The following is a 10754-nucleotide window of genomic DNA, read 5'->3' on the forward strand; positions in this document are numbered from 1 at the left end:
AGGCACACATTCGGTGCCAGCTTAGCAGCCTCCCTTGACTTGCATGGTCTTGCGCTGCTGCTGCTTCGACCCACAAAGGTCCTGTAGCCTGGCACCCCCTGCCCTAAGCACCCATGAGCCTGCCTGCTGCCCACGTCTCTGCAGTAAAACGCTCAGTCTATGAGCCAGCAGAGGGGCTTGACTAGAGCAGGGCTCCAGCGATAAGGACTAGGCTGGGGGGGGGGCTTCTTCCTGCTGGGTGGGGAAAGCATCATTACAAGAGGCCTGAAATGAAATGGTGGAGGTGGGAGGCAGGGGGGTGATTTCATGGGGTGTCCCCCAGGCTTTGCACAGCTGGATGCTGGGGGCTCAGCCTGGATCCCAGGGTGTGGGTGGCTGGAGCGTAGCTTCCTCCCCTACACGCTCCCACTGGTGCTAATTCGCCCCACACCCCAGTTGGCATTGTGACCAGAGAGACCCATGGACTGTGGAGACTGAACTGCCCTGGGACCTCAGTAGTGGGTCTCAGTGGCTCAGAGCTGAGGCACATCGATGCAGGCTGGTGTGGGGGCTTCATTCACAAGGGCTCCCTCGCCACCTCTTCTCGCCAACCAATGCCAGGGATGGGGCTGGCCCTTGGGTTATGCTGAAGACAGGTTCCCACATGATTGGCTGATTATTTCCCACCCCCCTGCTCAAACATCTGCTCTCCCTGCACCTGCCTCCATGAATGGGGAAGCTCCACTGATTCAGCACTGGACAGGGGCAGCCAGGACTTGGCCAGGCCTCTGGGAAGCCACTTACAACAAAAGAGCTGTTGGAGGCTACTTCCCTTCCAGGTAGGAGGCTGCAGAGAGAGATCTGCATGGGGTGAGTGACCCTGGAAGGCACAGGGTAGCTGAGTCCTGCAGCGGCTCACCCACTGGGCTCTGTGGCGCACCTAGGGCTGGGGTTGGGGTCCTCTACTCAACGATCAGCTTTATGGAGATGTTGTGAAGCCCAGTCATAGGCTCCCAGACTCAGGGTGAGCTGGGAATGGAGGGGAGATGAGTGGGCAGTGAGCATTGGCCTGCTACACCCAGGGTTCTGAGTTCAATCCTTGAGGAGGCCACTTATGGATCTGGGGCAAAATCAGTACTTGTAGGCTCCCTGCTAGTGAAGGCAGGACTTGATGATCTTTTGGGGTCCCTTCCAGTTCTATGAGATAGGTATAGCTCCATATATTATGATTTAGAGGATCCTCTCCATCCCCGTGGCATCAAGGAGCTCTGTCTGGAGCAGGACATCAGGAGGAGAAAGTGGACAGAATCATAGAATATCAGGGTTGGAAGGGACCTTAGAAGGTCATCTGGTCCAACCCCCTGCTCAAAGCAGGACCAATCCCCAGATAGATTTTTGCCCCCAATCCCTAAATGGCCCCCTCAAGGATTGAACTCACAATGCTGGGTTTAGCAAGCTAATGCTCAAACCACTGAGCTATCCCTTCCCCTAACTGTAGAAATTCAGAGGAGGGTTTGGGGTGGGAGCTGGGAAGCCCGGAATTCTTGTGGCCAGGTTGGTTTGGGGAGTGAGCCAGAGCTCTGCAATCCCGGCCTGTGGCTGGAAGGTTGGGAAGGGGGAGCTGTCACAGCCATTTCATGTGGGTTTCCTTCCTCATCTCCTTGTGGCTGTTCACCCTGGAGTTATTAAGCAAGTTGCTGTGGTCTAGGGAAATAGCTGCCACTCACACCTTGTGCTGCAGCTTCAACCTACAAGGGACCTGACTCCCATCCTGTCCCTTCACAGCCTTGTGCCCAGCTGGCACCCATGCCCTGAATGCCTGGCTGCCCCCACCCCCCTCCAAGAAATGGCTTGGAGATGGAACCAGGAAAAGTTTCTGAGTCCAAATTCTAACCAGCCGTGACCCAGCTGGCCCAAATCAACCCAAACCATAAGAGGCTGGATGGGCAATTTGGCCTTGTGTGGCATGCTGCAGCAGAGCCAGCCCAGGCTTATTGTTCTGGCAGGTGGTGCTATTATACACAGACTTAGAAATCCCTTTTCTTGGGGTGTGAGTGGCACACAGTCTTGGAAGACACGCTTAGGAAGTCCTGGTTAGCTTTGGGATGTGGGTTCTTTCATGGGGGAGCTGTTGCAAGCAGCAGGAGAGTTGTTTCTCTGCCTTGAATGTCTCTAACTGGAGTCAGTTCTTGGGAGCGAAGTTGCTCCCTGGGAAGTAGGCATTGGTGTCTGGCCTGAGGATTCTGATTGCGGTCTGACCCCCGCTGTCCCAGGACTGGTTTATACACAGCAACTAAACAAGCGGCACTAAGCCAGTACCCTGACTCCATATCACTGGCTTCCTACTGAAGGAGAAATCAACCTGTAGGGCCCGATACCCGCTCCTGCTCAGCGGAGGAGTGGTGTTATTAGTTAATTAGTTTGCTGCACTCAGGCCCCCACCGTGCCAGTTGCTGAGCGAACACAGTAAAACACAGTCCCTGCCTGTAACCGTGCGGACTCACCCCTGCGGCACCTCCTGTTGGTTGTCCTTGGGAATTAGCTCGATTTCCAGCCCGGAGCGCCCTCTGCAGGCCGGTGATCCACCTGCCACTTGGCCCCCGTGTCCCTCCTGGACCCGGTGCCCTGTTATGTGGGGTGCTGCCCCGTGGCAGTAACCCCTCAGTCTTAGGGTCTCCCCCCGCCCCGGGGAACCCCACCCACTATTCCCACCTCGCTTCTGTATAAGGCTACTGCCAGTCATTGTCTAGCCCCTGGGGCAGACTGCAGTATCAGCCTACTCACCACTGGCAAGGTTGGGTTTGGACCTGCTGCCTTGGCCTACTCCTGGGCTGCCCTCTGCAACCCCCAGGACCTATGGCCTTCTGCTAGGCCGCAGCCTGGGGCTTTCCAGGCAGGAGCTCCCCGGATCCTCTCCCTTTCCCTAGCCCTGCTCCACTCAGGTACCCTGTGTCTAGCTCCCTGCAGCCAGGCCCATCTCTCTCTGAATGCAGAGGGAGAGTGTCTGAGCTCCTGGTGCCCAGCCTTTTTGTACAGGCCAGCTGTGGCCTGATTGGGGTGCGGCCCAGCTGCGGCCACTTCCTTTTACCACTGCAGCCCTCCCAGACAGGAGTAGGGGACCCCCCCCACTACACTGCCCTAAAGGGATCCCTTAGCAGTGGGCGGGCTTCTGCCTGCCCCGTTTCCCGGAAACCCAATAGATACACTGCCCTAAAGAACTTGCATTGAAATAGTCAGGCCAAAGGAAGGATTCCTGTCTCACTTTGAATTGAGACCAAGAGCCTTAAGTCCTCTTCAAGGTGCCGTTTGCTGGGAACACAGGGCAGCTGAATATGGATGGAGTCCTGTAGCTGAAGGTTCAGATTTGCTGCCTTCTGGCTATAAGCCAACTGGCTCCCCCACCATCATCACTGACCTTTCTGCTTCGTGCCCCCCTCCCTCCACACCCTGCTCCAGTTCAACACCAGCCTGAACATGCAGGGAGCCTACAAGGCGTCCATGGCCCAGATGCAAACTCACCTGGGCAGCAGTGAAAGCTGCCACTCTTCTTGAGAAGCCCAGCAGGGCAAGAGTCAAAGGGCAGGGCCTGCCTGAAGGAGGCAGGTTTGTGCCGGAGCGAGCTGGGTGGTTTGGTTGCCCAAAGTCTCTGTCCAGCTGCCATGGTTCCCTGTTGCAGCACAGTCAGTGCCTGAGGTCTGGCCCTGCGCCCACCCTGGGCTCACTGAAAGATGTTTAGTAAACACTTAGACATGATTTGGTGGGAGCTCACAGAAGCGTCTCACGCTGTCATTAAAGCCTTGGTTGCAGCCTGGCAGTGACTCAGCCCCAGAGCCGTTAGACCAAAGGCAAACAACGTGCTGTTCTGGAGGCCAGTGGGCCAGTTCAAGGTAGACACATCAGCACGGCCTGACCCTGCTATTCCAGGGCTGGAATTCCCCTCACAGCTGTGCCAGTGCCCCACATCCTGCCCTACTGCAGCCTCCTGCCATCCCAGCCGTGGGCTCCCCTCACACAGCTCTGCCAATGCTCCTGAGACCTATTCCAGGCCTAGGCGTTTTCTAAGCTGAGATACTGCCAAAGCCTGGGAGGAGGAGAGAGCCAGGCTGCCCCCTCCCTGCCTGAGACCCCAGGGAATGGTGGTGATGAGTGGGTGGAGGATTGTGTGGGGTCTTATAGGCCCTGCACATGCAAGTTAAGCTCTGCAGCCTGTGGCAGGTCTGGGTTTTTCATTCCCAGCCTTCCAGTCTGCAATGTCCTAGAATCATAGAAGATCAGGGTTGGGAGAGACCTCCGGAGATCAGCTAGTCCAACCCCCTGCTCAAAGCAGGATCAACCCCAACTAAATCATCCCAGCTAGGGCTTTTTCAAACTGGGCCCTAAAAACCTCTTAAGGCTGCAGATTCCACCACCTCCCTAGGTAACCCATTCCAGTGCTTCACCACCCTCCTAGTGAAATAGTGTTTCCCAATATCCAGCCTAGGCCCTGTCTACACTGGCAAGTTTCTGCACAGTAAAGCAGCTTTGAGCGCTGTAACTCCCGAGGTGTACACACTGCTAAGCCACTTGGTGCACAGAAACTGCGCAGTTGCAGCACTGTAGAAAACCCACCCCAACGAGAGGCATACAGCTTTCTGCGCCGGGGCTGCAGTGCTGCGGTGCCAGTATAGACACCCTGGTCGATTGACAGCGCTCCGATTGCTCTCCGGCAGGTGTCCCACAAAGCCTGTTCTCATCTCTCTGGTCATCAGTTTGAACTCTACTGCCTTGCCCTCAGGTGACCAATTGTCATTCCCACCCCGTAAATTCCTTTGGAATTTTGAAAGTCCCCTTCCTGTTTGCTTGGTGATACATGCAGTGGTCTCAGCGCATCTTTACAGGTGGCCATGCCTGCTCCACACACCAGGCGATCCCCCACTTGGAGCAATGCTGAGCTGCTGGACCTCATCAGCATTTGGGGAGAGGAGGTTGTTTGGTCCCAGCTGTGCTCCAGCTGTAGGAATTATGGACACATTTCACAATGCATGACAGAAAGGGGCCATGACCGGGACACACTGCAGTGCAGGGTCAAAGTGAAGGAGCTGTGGGATGCCTACCGCAGGCGGGGCCGGCTTTAGGGAAGGGATTCTCACTTCCCCATCAATTCCCCCGAATCGGGCCCTGCGCCTAAGAGGGCCTCGCACCCAGTGAGAATCCCTTCTCTGGCTAGAGGCGCCTTTTTAATTTTTACTTACCTGGCGGCGCTCCGGGTCTTCAGCAGCACTTCGGCGGCGGGACTTTCACTTGCTCTGGGTCTTCGGTGGCACTTCGGCGGTGGGTCCTTCAGTGCCGCTGAAGACCTGGAGTGAGTGAAGGACCCGCCGCCGAAGTGCCGCCAAAGACTTGGAGCACTGCCCGATGAGTACAAGCCCCACGTGTCTTTTTACATTTTTTTTTTAAAGTCATCCCTGCCGGGGCCCCATCGAAACTGTTCGAATTGGGCCCTGCACCTCCTAAAGCCAGCCCTGCCCGCAGGGTGCGGGAGGCAAACCGCGGCTCTGGTGCTGTGCCCATGAGCTGCTGGTTCTACAAAGAGCTGGATGCGATACTCAGCGGCGGCCTCACCTCCACTGCTAACACCACTGTGGATACTTCAGTGGCTCGCGTGCCAGTGGAGAATGGACAGAGCCAAGAGGAGGAAATCTGGGACGAGGATGTGGAGTGAGAAGGGACCCAGAGGCAGAGGACGACTCGGAGGTCAGAGATGCATGAAGCCATGAGGTCTTTTCTACCCCTGGAGGAGCCTAGCCAGTCACAGCTGTCAGATGTTGGCAAAGCAAACAGGAGAAGAGGCCACTGGTAAGTGGAGTTGTTGGGGGCAAGAGGGTTGCAGAAACCAGGCTTGTCTCTGTATGATGCACGTACCCCCACATGCCCAGTCTGAGTGGCAGAACAGGCTGTTGATTGACTCCCTCACTTCATGGGAATCTGCCTCTGACATCTCCAGGAAACTCTCATGGAGATACTGGGCAATCCGCTGCCGCAGGTTCTTTGGCAGAGCTGCTTTGTTTCTTGCCCCATTAACGGTAACTTTTCCACACGACTGTGGCATCACCGGGGGGTGGGGGGGGAGGGAACCATTGCTGCACACAGGCGAGCCGCATAAGGGCCAGGGTGGAAGCCGCAGTCTTGGAGAAGATCCTCCCTTGATTCCCTGCTCATCCTCAGCAGTGAGATTTCTTCCATAATGATCACATACTGTGGAAAATGTGGGGAAAGGAAATGATTATCAGCCCCTCACCACCCGCCCCCAGTGCTGGATCTCCTAGAGCCATGTGCCCAGTGTACAGTAGGGTCCAGGAACACTGATTTCCCCTGCCCCTGCGGCTACTTGCCATTTTGGGGGTCTTCTGGCTCATGTGTTCTTGCCTAGGGTCAACCAGTTAGTGACAGGTGTGTGAAGACTGGCTTTTTTTTTTTTAAATCACTGGATCAGTGGTCTGTGTGTTGCAAACAATGCCGCTTCTGTAAAACGTTGCATTTAAACTCCAGAGATGACCTTGGGAGCCCAACCTCCCTCTTTGTTATTGCCGGCTGAAAGGCTGCACAGAATGAGAAAGCGGCCACACAGAACTAAGGAGGACTTTCTGCGTGATGTTATGACAGGGCCGCCCGGGGGGGGAAGGGGGGCCAGAGGGGCAATTTGCCCCAGGCCCCGGGCCCCGCAGGGGCCCCCACGAGAGTTTTTCGGGGGCCCTGGAGCGGGGTCCTTCACTCACTCCGGGGGCCCCGGAAAACTCTCGCGGGTCCTGGAGCTTCTTCCGCTCCCGGTCTTCGCCGGCGGAGGGTCCTTCTGCTCCAGGGTGGAAGGACCCCCCGCTGGCGAATTACCGCCGAAGCGCAGCCGGGTCTTCGGCGGTAATTCGGCGGGGGGGGGGGCCTTCCGTTCCGGGACCCGCTGCCGAAGTGCCCCAAAGATCCGCGGTGGGGGCCCCCTGCCATCGAATTACTGCTGAAGTGGGACCCGCCGCCGAAGCGCAGCCGGGTCTTCGGCGGTAATTCGGCGGCGGGAGGCCCCCGCCGCAGGTCTTCAGGGCACTTCGGCAGCGGGTCCTGGAATGGAAGGGCCCCCCACCACCGAAGATCCCAGGCCCCCGAAATCCTCTGGGCGGCCCTGCGTTATGATGCACTCCACTGCAGAGAAACAGGAATTGAAGGAGTGGCAGGAGAGCGAGAAGAAGGACTGAAAGGAGAAGGCAGCGTGCTGGAATGATGCCACAGAGCCGCTCTTAAATATTATGGAGCGACAACCGTACACACTCCAGGCGATACTAGCACTACAAACTGAGCAATTATGTTAAACATTCATACTGCGTTGTCTGCACCAATCACCTCCTAGCATTACAAGCCCTGCACTCCCAAGCATAGCAACAAATATTAGTGGCTTTCAGCTTCAAATTGCTGCCTCCAGGCATCCCTGAGCCTTATGGCTCTGCGCTGTGCCCCTTTAATAGCCCTGGTCTCTGGCTGTTCAAACTCAACCTCCAGGTTCTGAGCCTCAGTGGTCTAGTCCTGAGTGAAGCTTTCATAGAGGCCTGGTCTACACTATGCGTTTAAACCGGTTTTAGGAGCGTTAAACCGATTTAACGCCACACCCGTCCACACTAAGAGGCCCTTTATATCGATATAAAGGACTCTTTAAACCGGTTTCTGTACTCCTCCCTAACGAGAGGAGTAGCGCTAATATCGGTATTACCATATTGGATTAGGGTTCGTGTGGCCGCAAATCAACAGTATTGGCCTCCGGGCGGTATCCCACAGTGCACCACTGACCGCTCTGGACAGCAATCAGAACTCGGATGCAGTGGCCAGGTAGACAGGAAAAGCCCCACGAACTTTTGAATATCATTTCCTGTTTGCCCAGCGTGGAGCTCTGATCAGCACGGGTGGCGATGCAGTCCCAAATCCAAATCCAAAAAGAGCTCCAGCATGGACCGTACAGATGTGATCGCTGTATGGGCAGGCAAATCTGTTCTATCAAGCTCCGTTACAGAAGACGAAATTCCAAGCATTTTTAAAAAATCTACAGACAGAGGCCACAGCAGGGACTCAGCACACTGCTGCGTGACAAGCGTAACGGAAAGCCAAAGAATCAAATGGACGCTCATGGAGGGAGGGAGGGGGGACCGAAGACTCAAGCTATCCCACAGTTCCTGCAGTCTCCAAAAAGCATTTTCATTCTTGGCTGAGCTCCCAATACCTGTAGTGTCAAACACATTGTCCGGGGTGGTTCAGGGCATAGCTCGTCAATTTACCCCCCTCACCCACCCCCAGAAGTAAAAGGGAAAAAAAATCCTCTCTTGACTCTTTTAAATGTCACCCTATGTTTACTGAATGCTGCAGATAGACGCGATGCTGCAGCAGTCAACAGCAGCATCCTCGCCCCCCCTCATGGGTGGCTGATGGTACAATATGGCTGATATCCATCATCATCAGCCTTGTGGCAGATGGTGCAGTGCAAAAGGACTGGTATCTGTCCTCATCATCAGCCCGTGAGTGCTCCTGGCTGGCCTCCAGTGAGGTCGGCTGGGGGCGCCTGGGTAAAAAACTCCTGATCATTCCCAGTAGATGGTACAGAACGGCTGGTAACCATCTTCATCATAGCAACAGGGGGCTGAGCTCCATCAGCCCCTGCCCTTCATGTGTAAAGAAAAGATTCTGTTCTGCCTGGACTATCATAGCAGCGGGATGCTGGGCTCCTCTCCCCCACACTGCTTAATGTCCTGTCTGGACTATCATAGCAGCTGGAGGCTGTCTTCCCCTCATATCTCACTAACAAGTCACTGTTTCTTATTCCTGCATTCTTTATTACTTCATCACACAAATGGGGGACACTGCAATGGTAGCCCAGGAAGGCTGGGGGAGGAGGGAATCAACAGGTGGGGTTGTTGCAGGGGCACCCCCTGTGAATGGCATACAGCTCATCATTTCTGCGGGATCTGACACGGAGCGGCTGTGCTCTCTGGTTCTCTAGTACACTTGCCCCATATTCTAGGCAGGACTGATTCTATTTTTAGATACCATAAAGGAGGGATTGACTTGGGGAGTCATTCCCATTTTTGTCTTTTGTGCCCCCGGCTGATCTCAGCCAAGGGCACCTATGACAGCAGCAGATGGTGCAGCACAAAAGGACTGGTAACCGTCATCTCATTGCCAATTTACAATGGCATGGTAGATGGTACAGAACGGCTGATAACCATCTCCGCTATCATGCAAAAGCAAATGAATGCTGCTGCGTAGCGCTGCTGAATCGCCTCTGTCAGCGGCATCTAGTACACATACGGTGACAGTGACAAGAGGCAAAACAGGCTCCATGGTTGCCATGATATGGCGTCTGCCAGGGCAATCCAGGGAAAAAGGGTGCAAAATGATTGTCTGCCATTGCTTTCCCAGAGGAAGAAATGACTGACCATCTACCATGCCATTGTAAATTGGCAATGAGATGACGGTTACCAGTCCTTTTGTGCTGCACCATCTGCTGCTGTCATAGGTGCCCTTGGCTGAGATCAGCCGGGGGCACAAAAGACAAAAATGGGAATGACTCCCCAAGTCAATCCCTCCTTTATGGTATCTAAAAATAGAATCAGTCCTGCCTAGAATATTTACCCAGAACCACCCGCGACAATGATTTTTGCCCCATCAGGCACTGGGATCTCAACCCAGAATTCCAAGGGGCGGGGAAGACTGCGGGAACTATGGGATAGCTACAGAATAGCTACCCACAGTGCAACACTCCAGAAATCGATGCTAGCCTCGGATCGTGGACGCACACCACCGATTTAATGTGCTTAGTGTGGCCGCGTGCACTCGATTTTATACAATCTGTTTTACTAAACCAGTTTATGTAAAATCGGAATAATCCTGTAGTGTAGACGTACGCAGAGTCATAGATTCTAGGACTGGAAGGGACCTCGAGAGGTCATCGAGTCCAGTCTCCTGCACTCATGGCAGGACCAAATACTGTTTTAGACGATCCCTGATAGCTTTCACCCTTCCCTTCACAAATATGGAGCGTACAGCACGTGGCTATAAGCATTGGAATATTGTCATCAGCCAGGTCCAGCTTCCCATATAGGCAGCTCCAGTGGGCCTTTAAACGGCCAAAAGCACACTCAACAATCATTCAGCATTTGCTCAGCCTGTTGTTGAACCACTCTTTGCTGCTGTCAAGTGCCGTGTGTATGGCTTCATAAGCCACGGCATTAAGGGGTAGGTGGGGTCTCCCAAGATCACAATGGGCATTTTGACTTCCCCTAAGGTGATCTGATCTGGGAAGAAAGTCCCTACTTGCAGCTTTCTGAACAGGCCAGTGTTCCAAAAGATGAGTGTGTCATGCACCCTTCCAGACCAGCCTGCGCTAATGTCTGTGAAACGCCCACAGTGATCCACAAGCGCCTGGAGAACCATTGGAAATACCCCTTCCAATTAATGTATTGGTGGTTAGGCGGTCTGGTGCCAGAATTGGAACGTGTGTGCCATCTATCACCCCTCTGCAGTTAGGGAAGCCCATTTGTGCAAAGCCATCCACAATGTCACGCAGGTTGCCCAGAGTCATGGTCTTTTGGAGCAGGTTGCTATTAATGGCCCTGCACATTTCCGCCAACACGAGTCCAACAGTCGACTTTCCCACTCTGAACTGGTTAGTGACCAATTGGTAGCAGTCTGGAGTAGCCAGCTTCCACAATGCAATCGCCGTGCTCTTCTCCAATAGCAGGGCAGCTCTCATTCTCGTGACCTTG

Source organism: Mauremys mutica, chromosome 4 (genome assembly GCF_020497125.1).
Source record: "Mauremys mutica isolate MM-2020 ecotype Southern chromosome 4, ASM2049712v1, whole genome shotgun sequence".
Lineage (NCBI taxonomy): Eukaryota > Metazoa > Chordata > Testudines > Geoemydidae > Mauremys > Mauremys mutica.